This window comes from Pelecanus crispus, chromosome 2 (genome assembly GCF_030463565.1).
Source record: "Pelecanus crispus isolate bPelCri1 chromosome 2, bPelCri1.pri, whole genome shotgun sequence".
Taxonomy (NCBI): Eukaryota; Metazoa; Chordata; class Aves; order Pelecaniformes; family Pelecanidae; genus Pelecanus; species Pelecanus crispus.
The window spans coordinates 50885111-50900413 of NC_134644.1; the positions used below are offsets into that span (position 1 = coordinate 50885111).

At 37.0% G+C, this 15303-nt stretch overlaps 1 protein-coding gene across 1 annotated transcript in view; it reads right to left on the reverse strand.

Moving 5' to 3' along the window:
• Window positions 1-15303, reverse strand: part of ULK4 (unc-51 like kinase 4) — a 254519-nt gene that overhangs the window by 69893 nt on the left and 169323 nt on the right.

Sequence of the window (15303 nt, forward strand, 5' to 3'; positions counted from 1 at the left end):
AGAATTGAACAGTGTTATGCTTAACAAAATATATTCAGAAGACCATTATAAATGAAATACTGAATACTATACCATAAATGCTATTAAGATTTGTTTGACCAGTGGCAGTAAAAAGTTTCCTGAAAATGCCTTCTCGTCTTGAAACTTTTTTTTTTTCAGCTTCTTTGGAATTTAATAACATCAGATCCTGTAGCTTGCTTAACGCACAAATAAATTCACATATCAGAAAAAATATAATCTATTTCAAGGCAACACCGATTCACTTCAGAATCTTTCTTACTTTCAAATACAAAATGACCAAGTTCATTATATTTGATCTTAATCTTTTTCTTTCACAGTTTCTTAAGGAATGAAAGATACTTTGTTCCTCACCAAGACCACAGTTATGTTTGTAAAGTATCTTCTTTTAAACTGGCAATTAGTCATACTGTGACTTGGGCATAAATATGTAGTAACATTGTAGCATATTATTACATTAGCTTCTAGTCCCCTGGCTGTCAGAAGTTACTGAAGTATTTCACTGATTTTACTCCTTTTGTAAGTTCTCCTTGAAAAAGTAATTGTATATATTTTTATAAACATCAGCACAAGATCAAAGTGAGACATGGTAGGATACAATATGTAATTACACCATTCAGCTTTTGAGAGTAGTCAGATCTGTGGGGTGTTGAACTATTTTTGCTTTGAAAGCTGCCCCATCAATTAACTAAACTTCCATGAAATATTTTCCTCCCCTATTCATCATCCTTAATACTTTCCACAGGAAATTAAATACAAAAACATTCATTTAGAATACAGTTATGGGTCAGGATTATTAAGACTTGCACTCTTCTTCTATCTCACATCCTTTTGTGTTTTCTATGATTACTGGCATTATTCTTCCACAACAATTATGATTGATGGACTACAGCTCAGGCTAAGCTTTGAATTTCCTGGGTTTTTGTCTGCACAAACCAAACTCTCAAAATTATATCAGTCTAATCTCGCACATTTAATTTCCTTCTCCTTTTTTAAAGTACAGTTTCTGCTGCAGTTCTGAACATTTCATACAAAAATGAGATCGCACGCAGAGACATATTTAAGTGATGTCACCAATATCCACCAAGAAGAAAAAACCCAGACATTATTGCATGTCTACCCAATACAAAACTTATGGTTATTCTACGGCTTTTTTTCACCAGGCTAAATTAGAATAAACTTAAGAAAACAGTCCAGTAAGAGTTGGTCCCTATCAAAGCAAGGTCTGCAAAATTGCCTGCAGGAATATGTCCAAGTACACTCTGTTTTTCCCTGTATATGACCACAAAACCCACAGCCACATCAAAATGAACGAGTCACCTCTATTATTTCTAGGTGGCTTACATATAACCCTTAAGACAGTGACTTGGAGATTAACGCTGAAAAGGGTGCTTTCAAACAAAGGCATTGTATGGGTCATCAAGAATTTTAGGCAGTAGTCTTCCTTGCATTTACAACACTAAGCAGGGAATGACTAGTAGTGAAGGAAACAACAGGATTCACATCTCGGATCCGCAATCCTTTCCCTTTCAACTTTGAGGAGAATGACTTGTTTATTCCCTTGACCGTACCAGCCTGGGTCTCACAACTGCTTCACTCCTGCTGTTCAGTGAATGGGGAAGTGAACCAAATGCTCAACCTTCCCCCTGCCCCCAACAAGACAGGAATAATATAATCACCTAGATTTTATTCTCTTGAAGTATACACATCCTAAGGGTATGTGTATTAGCAATCCTGCCTCCGAACACCTGAAATACACTAGAACATTCACATTTATTTAGTTAACAAAAACATCAGAACTAGTGGATTTTATATAGGTAGATACATGCTCACACAGAGTTATATGTACAAAGATATGCATGTTGAATTTGGAAATTTTGGGGGGAAAAAAAAAAAAAAAAACCCAAAACTTTTCCTGGACTTAAAATACCTTTGGAAAATTTAACACATCAAAACTTTATTATAAAGACATCTAAAATAAAACACTGGTGCAAAATGTTCCCTAAGACACTGAGTGATTCATACAGAAACCTGATAAACACTTGGTTCCACAGATAAAAAAAAATAAAACAGACTGACCTCTTGCCAAGTAAATAAAGTTCCAGACATGCTCTTTAAAATACTTTATTGTCACAACAAAATGAAAATTGGAGGCCACAATTGTAGACATGTAAATATACTCCTTGCTTACACCACAAGACAAAATACACATTCTTTGCCCTCAGAAGAGAAAGTTGGGAAGCTGGTATAATTTACAGTGACCATACAAAATTCAATAGAAATTTAACGGCCTTGGCCATTGGCACTGTAACTAATGTATTCAAAAGGTAGCGATAAAGTTCAAGGCTGATATGTCGCAGCATTCCAAGAATTGAATCCCACAACATAGTCTGAAAAAAGAGGATGCAATTCTAAAACCAGGAGCCTGTATTCATAATTCAGTAAAGCATAATATAAAAATTGCATATAGATGTCTAAGTTTCAGAAAATACATTGAAGATTTTCTGCCAGATTTTACAAGTGATTCAAGAACCACATGCTTCTTAATTTCCAATAATGCCTAAACCAATATTTATCTTTAAAAACGTCACACAATATATTTCTGAGACATATTTAAGAGACATAAGTTTCTTATGCAGTGATTCTTAACTGTTCATTAGAAAGTAAAGTAGGCTTTGATTCAAAAGATGCACTCCTGAACTTTGGAAGTGGTGGATCTGAATCTGAATTCTGTATCATAGTAGAGAGCTAAACCTGATTAAATTGAGGAATATTGTTCTACTGAGAACAGCTACATATTTTTAAGTATTCTGGTACTTCCCAAGTATGTTGGTAACAGTCCACTGTCAAGAGAAAAGTGTTAGCGACAGTTTACATGGGTTAACATAATGCATCATAATTTCTTTCAGCTGGGCATTTCTTATTAAAAGAGTTAAACAAAAACTTATTAACTTACAGGGTTTTTTTGTTACTCTACTAATTTGCAAATTTCAGCAAACAAAATATGTGACATCATATCCTTTATAGCTATAGTTACAGTTTAGATTTACTACAATACTTCATAATGCACTAGTCATGCCTTATATTTATCTGTAAAAGGAAGATCTTCAAAACATTAAGTCTCAGTGCCGTTCTCTGCCATTCAAATTTTGGAGAAAAATAAGGCAAAACTTGGACTTGGTATTAGAATTACTGTGTTTATACGTTAACATAACTGGAATTAAACAAAAAACTTGTTCTAATTGCAGTCCAAGATTCATCATATGTATTAAAAGGATTGCATCCAAAATGCCTAGCCACAGTTTTATAGCATTTGACAAACCTAGTATTCACAGCAGAGAATTTCTTTTGCCCAGAGACCCCTGTGATGAACTGAACACGTCGCTGATAGTGCTTTATGAATGTGGACTGTGATGACTGTGCTTGTGTTTTACAAATCTTTTCAAAAGATAAAAGGAGTCTTTTGGCCCATGATACAGCTAATCGGACAGAATGTGCCATGATACCTTCTGGAATGAAAGCTGAGAGGAGATATTTTATTCTCACCTATTAGCAAGATGGATAAAGGAAAAGAAATCTTTGCTTCTAAATCATATGAAACATCAAAGGACAGCCTAGGAAGCAATCTTCTAGGCAATCCTTTCATGCCTACCAGCAATTAGAGCGTTCAACAAACCTGTCTGCTTCTAGCCGAAGAAAATGTTAGAGCAGGTGCAATGCCTCCGAACAATGCCACCACGCAGCCAAGCAGCCAGCAGCAAAACCCTCAGCCCAGCAAAAAGGTTTCTCTTTGTTCCTTTCTACACGTTGCTCTCCGGAGAGCTGTTTTTCCCATTTGTATCACACCTACACAACTGACTCCCCAGGGATATTACCAAATATGTATTCACTAGACTTTTCTTCCTTCTTTTACTTACAGAGTGGACCTGCTTGGGGTTTTTACATTTTTTCTTTTTTTTAAAAATGACTCAAAATAATAACATATTGGGAACTAGCAATGATACTGCCATACTAACTAGAAAACATATTCCATAATCTTTTTAATGTTAATGACAAAACTCAGAAATATTGCTAAGAAGAAACACGGGACTGTAGTCTGATGGATTCTTTCGCACAGGAATTAGCTCCTCAGTACCTGAGCACTTAAGATAATACATCATGTCATAAAGATTCTTCATAAAACCTTATTTACATAAACATGGGATTTAATTTGCATTCTTTGCATCATAGCCCTACTACTCAAGGTTTCCTCTTTTGAACAATTCAAAATAGGCAACATGAAGCAAAAAGCATCTTTAGGGTAATGGCATTTTTAAAAGAGCCTCGTTGCTTTTATTGTTGTTCTTGTTTATTATTTATTACTGTTTATGTTTCAGGAACTATTTGTGTTAGTACTATACTATTATTGAGGGAAGAATAAACTAGGATAAAAAATTATATCACCACTGATTTCAAGATTTGGCAAGTTATGAATGTCAGATCAAGTGGAAAGAAAATAATAGGGCTGTTGAACATATCAATTGCATGACAGATGCCCTGAAAATTATTTTCTATTCTGATCTTAAAAATGAATAGCATCTAAAGGAGAAAATTCTGCGCGTATTGGATAGTGTATTCCTAGTACTGGGACAGTGACTGGACATTTTGTGACCAAATAAAGAATCACTAGGTTTGAGGAACAAAATTTGAATTTGTCACACTGCAGTGGTCAAGGCTCTCCAGAGCTTTCCTTTGTGGGAAGAGTCCGTGGCTCAGCTTTTCCTACACTCATGGCACGTAGGGCACTCACCAATGGTGCCTGAGCAGGGCACCTGCCCTCACACTCAGGAAAATGGACGTGGTAACAATTATGACAACCAGGGAAGAAAAGACAGTCATCAACTTCACTACAACTAGGTTGAAAGTAGACTGGGAAGCACTATGTTATCTTGAGTGTGATGCCTGAGAGGAATACAGACCTGACATTCTCAGTGGCAAGATTTTTCTGCTTCGACTCAGTCAAAGCATGACATAGCTCTACTTCACTTTTTCAGGACTGGCAATGTTTAGCGCTTATTATTAGAACACAGTTTACAGGCGGCATCTTTCACTTGTGAAGAAAGAGTGCAGAACTGACAACTCCCCAGGGAACCACATCAAACTCTTCTCAGCCAAAAAGAATCCTGCCAACACAGAAATTTACTTTCTTCTAAAATTTAATCTATGGAACAAACATGTAGGTGATTAAGACCAATAGGTGTTTCGAACAGCCAACTAAAAGACAGAAAACCAGGTGGATTCTCTTATAAAGAAAAGTATCTGAGTGTAATAAAAAGATAGTAAAAATGCAACTTGAACAATTTAGGAATAATAAAATCACATACTATTGAATACGCTTGACTGGTCAATACAAAACTAGTAAAATATAACAAATTATACCAACTAGGCAGGACTGTGGTGGTTCTGTATGAAAAGATGTGGTTAGAATGACATACACAGAAGAGTCTTTCTGAAAGTATAATCACTGATCCCCCGGGAGTTCCTGATTTGCTGTTGCTTTTGAAACAACAACAAAAAAAAACCACACAAAAAAAAAAGAAAAGAAAAAAAAAACCCCAAGTTTCCCATCTTAGAAACTCATTAAGGTTTCTGTTACAAAATACCAACTGAATTCAAGTTTTTGTGTCAGACTGACTCAACCATACTATAATTAAGTCAGAAAAGATACCCAAGCTGTGTGAAACTAAGTTCACAGCACACATGGGTACATAGCATCAAAGTTTTGAAGGCAGGGGATTTTGTTCTAGACAAGATTTACCGAGATGGTCCTCATTGCTACAAGTATAACTCATTGAACACGAACACAAACTTTTTCAACAGGGATAGAATGAAGGATCAGAAGGCAATTTTCTTCCAAAAATAATTATAAGACCATCCAAATGCTTTCTAGTTCAATCAGAAAACAAAAATTCAAAATTTATATGAGCAAATACCACATAACTATGAATTTAATGATGTTCAGGGGATCTATTCACAGCGTTGATAAGACATTAATAGTGCCTCATTTCAGCAGTCAGGTTTGATTTGTTTGGATACCATGCTGTTGGCATCACAGTCTCTAGAAATGCTATCTGCTTCTTATGTTCTGTAAGTAGCTGAGAATAATTGAACGTTTAATACAAAAAGATAAGAGAAAAACATAACTGAAAGGTCGGATCCATTGAAGATGCGCACACAAACTTTAAATGCTCATATCAGATGGCTTGTGGGACTGGACATAAAAGGAAAATGTCTTTTTAAATTAAACTATTTTAAATTAAACTATTGCTCACCAGGGATGAAATTTAGTACTCAACAGAGTCATAAGATGTGCTGCCAGTTCTGTCACTAATGTATATGTTATGTACATCACAAATCGGCTGCTTTTTTGTTAATCGGCCCTTGATGCATGTAAAATCGAGTGCTATCATCACAAGAGGTAACTGAGGTAACTGAGGTAACTGAGGTAACTGACAATACAGTAGAGTACAATGCTAGGGCTGCCTGACAGACATCCATTTTGTAAACAGCTTTGTTGATGGCAAACACTAGTTCTTCCCAGCTGTTTGCTAGTGATCAGTTGTTGGAGGTTATTATGCCTACAATTGTGCGTAAGTGTGCGTGCATGAGACAGAGAGAGGATGCAAGTACTCCTTAGTCTCCCCAACAAGGTGTGCTAGGCTGTTTTAAACTGTTCAAATGGGCAGCTTGCATTAACCCATCTGATTTTGCTTGAAGCAGATTCACACACTCAGATGACCCTTCTAGCTGGAAGACCTGGGGAGGGATAAAGGTGGAGGTAGTAACAGTGACTTCACGGAGCAGACATTTCAAATATTTCTGTCCCCAGTTGTACATATATTAAACATCTAACTTGCATTCTTTTCATATGGATTTAAGCGTTTTTGTTGATACAGTCTTTCAATATGTCAATTGTGCAGTACTTGCAAGCACAACCTTCCATCACCAAAAAAAAAAAAAAAAAAAAAAAAAAATTAAACCAAGACTGTAATAACATAAAATCACGTTGTCTGGATTGACTATTATTACTGTTAAGTAAACTTCATAGTAGCTTTTCAGCTAGATATTTTTCCCCATATGTCAGAGACACGTTAGAGACGGTAGTCTATTTTATAAAGCATAGTAATTCTACAGCATGCTATACCTCAAGTCAGATCCTGATACACCCTATTTCATCCCTGACAAGGCGTCAACTAAAATAAAATCTCTTGGTTTTGTGAGACAGAAGAGAGATGACACTTAGGGGATTTTCCAAACAGCAGGTTTTAATGATATGCACGAGGAACAAGAATATCTAACAGGACCCTTTACTCTCCGAGAGGCAACAGTCTTTAAAACCCCCTCTAAAACCAGCCTGAGGTATTAGCTGTTGTTGCTTCACAGCTACATGGAAAAACTTCTGCTTGCGTGTTGTGAATTAATATATAGTATATGCTTTTTAAAAAAACAAAGACTGCGTGAAGTCCTCAAATTAATGGCAAAAGCTAGACAAAAAGTTCCTCATTAGATTAAAATCTGTTGGTTTTGTTAGATTAGGAATTCTTTGCATTCAGCAAGATTCAGAGTCAGTAAAGATTCGATAAAGACTTTTGACCTACTGCTCAGAAAGATCAAGCCTGCAACAATCACCATGTGATAAAATACAAGGGGAATTTATATCCTGGGCTTAGTTTAGAACTAGAAATTCTTCTAAATTGATTGCCATTTTAATAATAGACTTCCTGTCACACAAGATTAAACCCTGTTTATCTACTTCAAATATCTTAACGTGCTTCTACTTTGGCATCAAATTTCCCTTCTACCAAAATCCTTGAGAGATCACATTCAAACTTTGAGAGCTACCTTTTTGACAAAACCTGTACTGACCAGATATGAACAGACTCAGAATGCAGATACAGCCCTAAACTGTTGCCACAAATTGACAGCATTCAACAGGTTTGAACGACATTACCAGCACTAATTGCTCTACCTAAGCTTTCAAGAGTCCCTGGACTGAGAGCGATAAGGACTGATGAAACTTGGCTTCAGAAAATTCTCTGAAGTTTTCAAACAGTTTTAAATTGCAGAAATAAAACACAGTTGACTACTGTTCCAACATATATTCAGCAAAGAATAAGGGTAAAAACTCTATACATTTCCCTACTGAAAAGTCATGCTCTGTAAGAAAAGATTAATAAATATTTATTCCTACTCCTCTTGGTCTATTTACATCAGTCTTCCATAGGATGAAAACTTACAAATACTTGGATTTTCAAGTGAGTCTTTTACAATTGTTACAACTAAAGCACAAAAGTGAAGTCTAGAGTATACACTAAGTAGAATTTGCTGCTGTTTATTACAACAAAACTGAACCTACACCAGAGTTTCCTGTAACATCCTACATTATTCATCAATTAAGTTTATAACAGAAATGAAAGCTGACAACCAGTAATTGCAACTACCCAAGGTGGCCTTGGTGTATTTACACTTACATGATCAAAGGGCTTAAACAGAGGTCAGGATGTTACATGAGAATAAATCTGGTTTTGCAGCTATGACCAGGTTAAATACTGTAGCCTAAAGCCTACTCTGCTAGGTCAACTGCTTTCCAAATAAGTCATAGGACAACTTTGACCACCAGACTCCCTTTCTAATTTGCTATCATCTGGCCATGCCAATAATGCCACATCTGATTAAATCTCTAAAATCTAACCACAGACTTTTCACCTCAGATGTTATTATCCCTCTTATTAGAGTGGCTTAGTCACATGTCTTGGGGTTTTTTTGCGTGGATGCTTGTTCTACTTTGACCTAGCCATGATTTTCAGCCTTACCAGCAGGATCTTTGAGCTGGAACCCATCACACTGTGATCATGCTGTCACCTCAGGCTGTACCAAAACTGCCTTAACCTAATACTTGTCTTTAGTACAACCTAGACCAACAGAACCTTCATTTTCTGTCAGCACAGCTACTTGACCCCCAACTATTTGGGCTTCAAACAACTGCACTGAGCTAAGACAGCTAGTGCCACACCTCAGCTTATTTAATCCAGCGGCAGTCCTGGCTCTAAAAGAACTATAAAAGCTTTTGTGTGTTCACATACTGTGTTCCATAGGGTGTCTCCCCTATCTCAACAGGACCCATGCAATAGGAGCATAGGTCTACTGACACTGGGTTGTGGAAAGCCTGTACATTTTCTACGCAGGTACCTGTTGCTGGGACTAGTGGAGCCTGTGTATATATTTCACCTCAGAGGTGAAAAAGAAGTTCAGAACCTTGATACAACTACAGTGAGAGAGATGATGACCACAGAACAGAAAAGAAGGATTAAGAGCACCAGGATTTTTTTGTTAAGTGGGTGCCCTGTGAAGATGTGTAACAGAACAGCAAAAGAAACTTGATATGCAGTCTCTGTCTTAGTACCTGTACTAGTTCCGGCTGGGATAGAGTTAAATTTCTTCATAGTAGCTTGTATAGGGCTATGTTTTGGATGTGCTGAAAATAGCATTGATAGCACACTGATGTTTTAATTACTGCCGAGCAGTGCTAGCACAGCATCAAGGCCCTTTCTACTCCTCACACTGCCCCACCAGTGAGTAGGTTGCAGGGGCACCAAGATTTGGGAGGGGACACAGCTAGGACAGCTGACCCCAACTGGCCAAAGGGATACTCCATACCATATGACATCATGCTCAGCAATAAAACTGGAGGGGAGGTTAGCAGGGCAGGCTGCTGCTCCTGGACTGGTTGGGCATTGGTCAGTTGGTGAGCAATTGTTTTCATTTGCATCACCTGTCTTTCTTGGGTTTTATATTCCTCTATCTTTGTTTGTTTATTCCTCTTTTCCTTACAATTTAAAAAAAATTATTCTTTTTAATTATTAAACTGGTTTTATCTCAACCCACAAGTTTCTCTCTCACTTTTACCGTTCCCATTCTCCTCCCATCCCCCTGAGGTGGGGGGAGAGTAAGCGAGCAGTTATGCTGTGCTTAGTTGCCAGCTGGGGTTAAACAACAGCACCTTCTCCTTTTTCTCTAACGTGTCTGCTCTGTTGGGCATAGGTGTTTACTAGGTACTAATGCACTACGGGGTCCCAGTAACTTTACCAACTTGCTCCAACACAGGGAGCCTCCACCATCCTGTCTTAGGGTGTGCTTCATGTGTCACTTCTTACATGCCTTGGGCACTACCACTATGCACCTACATTTCTCCTCCAGCCTGCTTATGCCCAGACCACTGATTCTATAGAGCAAATTCAGGCAAAGAAATTAAGTTCAATCGTTTTGTTTGATAAGATAAACAATGGGGGTGGGCGTAAGGGGGAGCTTGCAATGAAAGGCTCATGTTCCTTTATTCCTCCTCCATGTTATCTCAAGTGAAGAGACAAACATCAAGGATCACAAAATTAAACAGTAGCTTGAAACAATAAGGTAATATCCCCAGCATTTTCTAAAATAATATGTTCTGCAACAGATTCAACACAGGTCACTGCTTCCATCTAGGATTCAGGATTGCAATAGATACCCTACAGAATGGTGGCATCAGGGCCTATTTGATAGGGCTTCCCTCTGTTTACGTGAATAAACACTTCTGGTTCAGAGAGAAAGCTAGCATGTCAAATGGCTTTAGGGATGCCCAATCAGGTTCAGTACAGGAGCACATACTTTTCCAGATGGAATCAATATGCAGTTGCTACCTGTAAATAGCTAAGATCTGCTCAAAATTTTGGCTCTGCTCTGTTTGAACTAGGCTTGTCCTTTGCCTTTGTTCATCAATATTTTTAGAAAGAGAGAACTGACTAGGCCTAATGAAGATTGTGCTTTAAGGGAGAGGGACTTTGGAAGTAGGCTACATAAAGTGAAGTCTGGATCTAGTGAGTCTGGATCTAGTACAAGTAAAAGCAGCTCTGATGGAAAGACCGGAGGAATTAAGATCTGCGAAACTGGACTGTCAACAAATTATGCAAGAACCAGAGAGAAGCTGCAAGAAGTAGACACCAGAAATGAGACACGTACACAATTAAGTTTTCAAGACAAGCAATTTCATGGCAAGTAGAGGTCAAACATTTTACACAACTTGGCCTGCCAGAATACTTGCACTGAACTGGGATACCGGACTACAGCTCAGCCTGGGCGACTGGGCAGCACCAACACTGGCCAGCTCGATGGAACTGAATTAGGAAGTTATAGCCAAGAGTGGTCATTTACTGCCTTTTGGATGTGTTACTGTTGCTGGTTACAACCATGACCATATGCACCCCTTTCATGAACACAGGTTTTCTTCCATGGGGCTAGGCAGAGCCCCCAGTCAGTTCTTGCACTCAGTCCAGACTGAGTATCTCTGTATTCAGACTGATCCCACAACGCGCAGACTCAGTCTGAGAGACTGCCTGACCCATAGCCTGGGCAGGCATAATCTTGTAAGCAATGCTGTTCTTTCCGCATCTTCTGTCAAAACCCCTAAATCTGCCTTGATAATCTGTTCTTTTGGGTACCGTATCTGCCTTTTACTTTGCTTATGACTTTTCCTCACAGTATAGACAAAATACTGCTGCTAAATTCATCTTCTTGTGTTGCTGGTTGAACCACGTGCTCTCTGAACTCAACAACATCCAATGTAATTTCTGAAAAAAATGCATAGTAAGTAACAGTTCGAGCGTCTTTTTCTTGTAAGATAAATAATGGCATAAACCCACACTTCATGTCATTCTGGGTTGGGTGGTGGGATCAAAATATACAATATCCATCTGTTTGAAAAAGACACAGCTAGTTTATTCAGCAAAAATGTGTATTGGAAAGACTGTTGAGCCATCATGGATAATTTTACTGTTTTTTCAATCTTTATATAATACATATAGTAGCAGTAGTTTTATTGTCATCCAGGGAAATGAGTCATATTTCATGGCTGTATCATTGGCTAAAGAGCTGTATGGTACAATCTGGGCATGTTAGCTAGGAAATACGATCTTTTAAAAGTGTGAATAAATCCATTAACAACACTTTCCTGGATTTTTGCCAAGTGTCACAGGAATAGGGGTGAAAGGTTTTTGAGTAAGCAACCTGCAATATGATAAGCAAAGAAAGAATGGCCCTCAGGAAAGATAAGACAAGTTGAAACTAAATGGATGCAGGTGAAGAAGAAGTTTCCACCCTTTTTTTCCCCCCTTATCTTTTCAAAAGGTGGGTGGTAATGGGGGGAAGGGGAAATCTTCCCAGTTTTTACAATCTCCTAAAAGACAGAAAAGAGCTTTAGACTTTATAAAGATATCCTATTTCTTCCCCTCTTCATCTTAGAAATTCAAAGGGAAGCACATATCTTTTTCCTCAGCTAAAAAGAAGGAGCAGATAGCTGGTGCAGTATCTTCTAACACTGTGGAGACATCTATGAAAATCCTATTTATGAAACAAAAAAACCCCAACATTTATCAAGTTAGGGCCTCTTTAAATGAAAAGTTACACTGATCTGAAATCCACCACATATGCTTGAGCACAGGTCTTTGTTGACACACTTGTCTTCATAAACCCTTCTTACATAAAAATAATCTTGGTCCAATTAGAAAAAAGCTTAAGGTAAAATGAAAGTAACTTTTTTTTTTTTAAAGGGTGGATAGACAAGTTTGTACCACATTTATGAAATGTATTTTTTAAAAAGATCAAATGGTATCATCAGGTGAGCATCTACATTTTTGTCAAAGCACCTTAAATAACCACTGTCCCTCAGCTGGAGGTTTCAATTGCACATCAATCAGGTTCCCACAACAGCTGACTTGCAAAAACTGACTATGTGCAGATACATTGCTATAAAATGTAAATATTCATGGACACAAATATACACATCATTAGTTACTATATCAAATCTACAAGCCATTGACCAAATGCTGTAGGAAAAACCTACTAGTTAAGGAGCGGTAACTTGCCTAAATAACTTTAATGAGAACACAAACGCTCATCTGAATACATGCTGATGGTGGAAAATCCATGTGTAGACATGGATCTATGGCTTTAGACTTCAAAAGAAATTTATCTATAGAAATGAATTCTTAAATAAGAAATGCACATAAAAATATAACTTACAGTGTTTGGAAAAACTAAGCTAAACAATATTATGAAATTACATCCTGAATAGCAAAAGAAAACATCAAACTATAAAGACTACATATAAATGTTGTATTTTAGGTAAAGTTTGAAAAATAAAAAAATATTTAGGTGGAAAACCACAAACATTACAGGAAAAGTTTCTACTTCATATTTGTGTACAAATTGGGACTTTCAAAAGGCTTTAAAAATGTAAAGAACTTCAGTTTCTCCATTATAATATAATACCCTTTCTGCTTTAAAGATAAAATTATTTTAAAGTTTAATTGTACACAAGGAGTTTAAGCAGATTATTTTGTGAGATGAATACATTTGTTCAGTCCACAATTTTCCTGAAAATAACTTAGAAGAGGAAAATATCTGGCTGTCTGGGAGCTATGACAACTATTGAAAAAATCTAAAACAAAACAAAAAGCCCGAACCATTCTTTAAACCAGTGAAAAACCTTAGATTTCATTTATCTGTCCACTACATAGATCTGGTCCTGCCAAAACTGGTGCTTGTTTTTAGCAATTGACAAAATTAACTTCTTTCAGTAGGATCAAATAAGCACATCTGAAGAAGACCATTACCTCTATGACAGAGTAATGATTGATGTAGTTTAATTTTGTGTATAGTACTTCGTACCTTTGCAACTGTACACTTGCCTCAAATTGGCAGTGATACACTGCTTTCATACTGAGACTGTTCTAACAGCTAGAACAGAAAATATATGAAAGCTCTACAACCTATGGCATAGTAACTGTATTCAAACTGGGTCTCTTTTCAAATATGTAGTTACATTTTTAATTTCATCCCTTAATATCATCTTTTAGCTTACTAATTACATCTGACAGGCTACACAGGGACATAATCATAATTAGACTTTAATTTATTATCTGTAACAAATAGTTTGTGTCATCAATAGTTAACTTGTAGCTAATATGATAGCTACACTTTTATCTAGTTAATCATTTTCTCTCAAACTGAACATATCCACTAGTCCTAATATATGATTTGGGTTGCACCTTCAGGAGAGTACTAGCATAATGTCTAACAACGCTTAAATTAGACTGCAGGAGAAGCAGCACCTAGAATGAATGCAAAGACAACAGTCTCTAGAGGAGAGGAAAAACTATCATTTTTATGGATAAGTGGGTGAAAAAGAGCATGAGATTTTGCAGATTTTTTCCTTTTTCCCAATCCTGAGTTTGTCATCAGGAAACCTTTGGATATCCACATCCTCAGATACAGAATCAATGCCTGACATTTTAACATAAGAATTTCATTTTTCAAATGAGTTTTCTGCTTCCAAACATTTATCAGTCAGTGTAATCGCTCAGCCAAAACCTTAACTCTTAGTTTTGTCTAGAAATTGGATAGGCATAAAACATGTCTATTACGGTTGGCATACTAGAAATATACAGACAGTCTAAGTTTTGAAATTGCTATATTTATTGAACTAAGTTCCAACCATTAAACTAAGTTGATCAGTTATATGATCAAATTTCTGCATAGGGCCTCTCAGACTAGAATATCATAGAATGAAGATATTTTGGATGTTTTTTGTTATTACTCCTTTCTCTTCCATCAATTAGGTGTTAAAATGAGATATCTTGGGTAGTTTAATCAGGCAGCTATGCTGCAAGATGATCTGCTTAACTAACCACAGGGATAGTATCAGGAAGCCTACGCCAGCCACAGAAAAGGCCAGTCCTCTTTTACAGTACAGCACTAGCGAGACAAGATGTAACAACCTGTTGAGACTTTATTAACTTATTTTATCCTTTGAAGGCTTTGCAAGCGTGCTGTGACATTTTGTGCCTTACGGATATGACTCTCAACAACAACAGCCTTGGTTCTACTTGAATGGCATAACTGTTTCTCACAGCAATTACCGTTTCTATTTTCATCCTTTTCAGATGGCTGTATTCTTGAATATCACAGGATGACACAGGTTATTTTTTCCTCAAAGACTTCACTACTACCATGCTATTTTGACATGATTCCCACTTATCTTTTATGATACCAGACTTCTAAGTTTACCCATGTGATATTATACCCTTCCACCTGAGTGACTGGCATTTTTGTTCAGAAAAACATGTCTTAATACTGTTAAAAAACATTCTGAACTTCATAACATCATAGAAGAGACTTCCTCGGGCTCAACCGCTGCTAACTTCTCATGTAAGC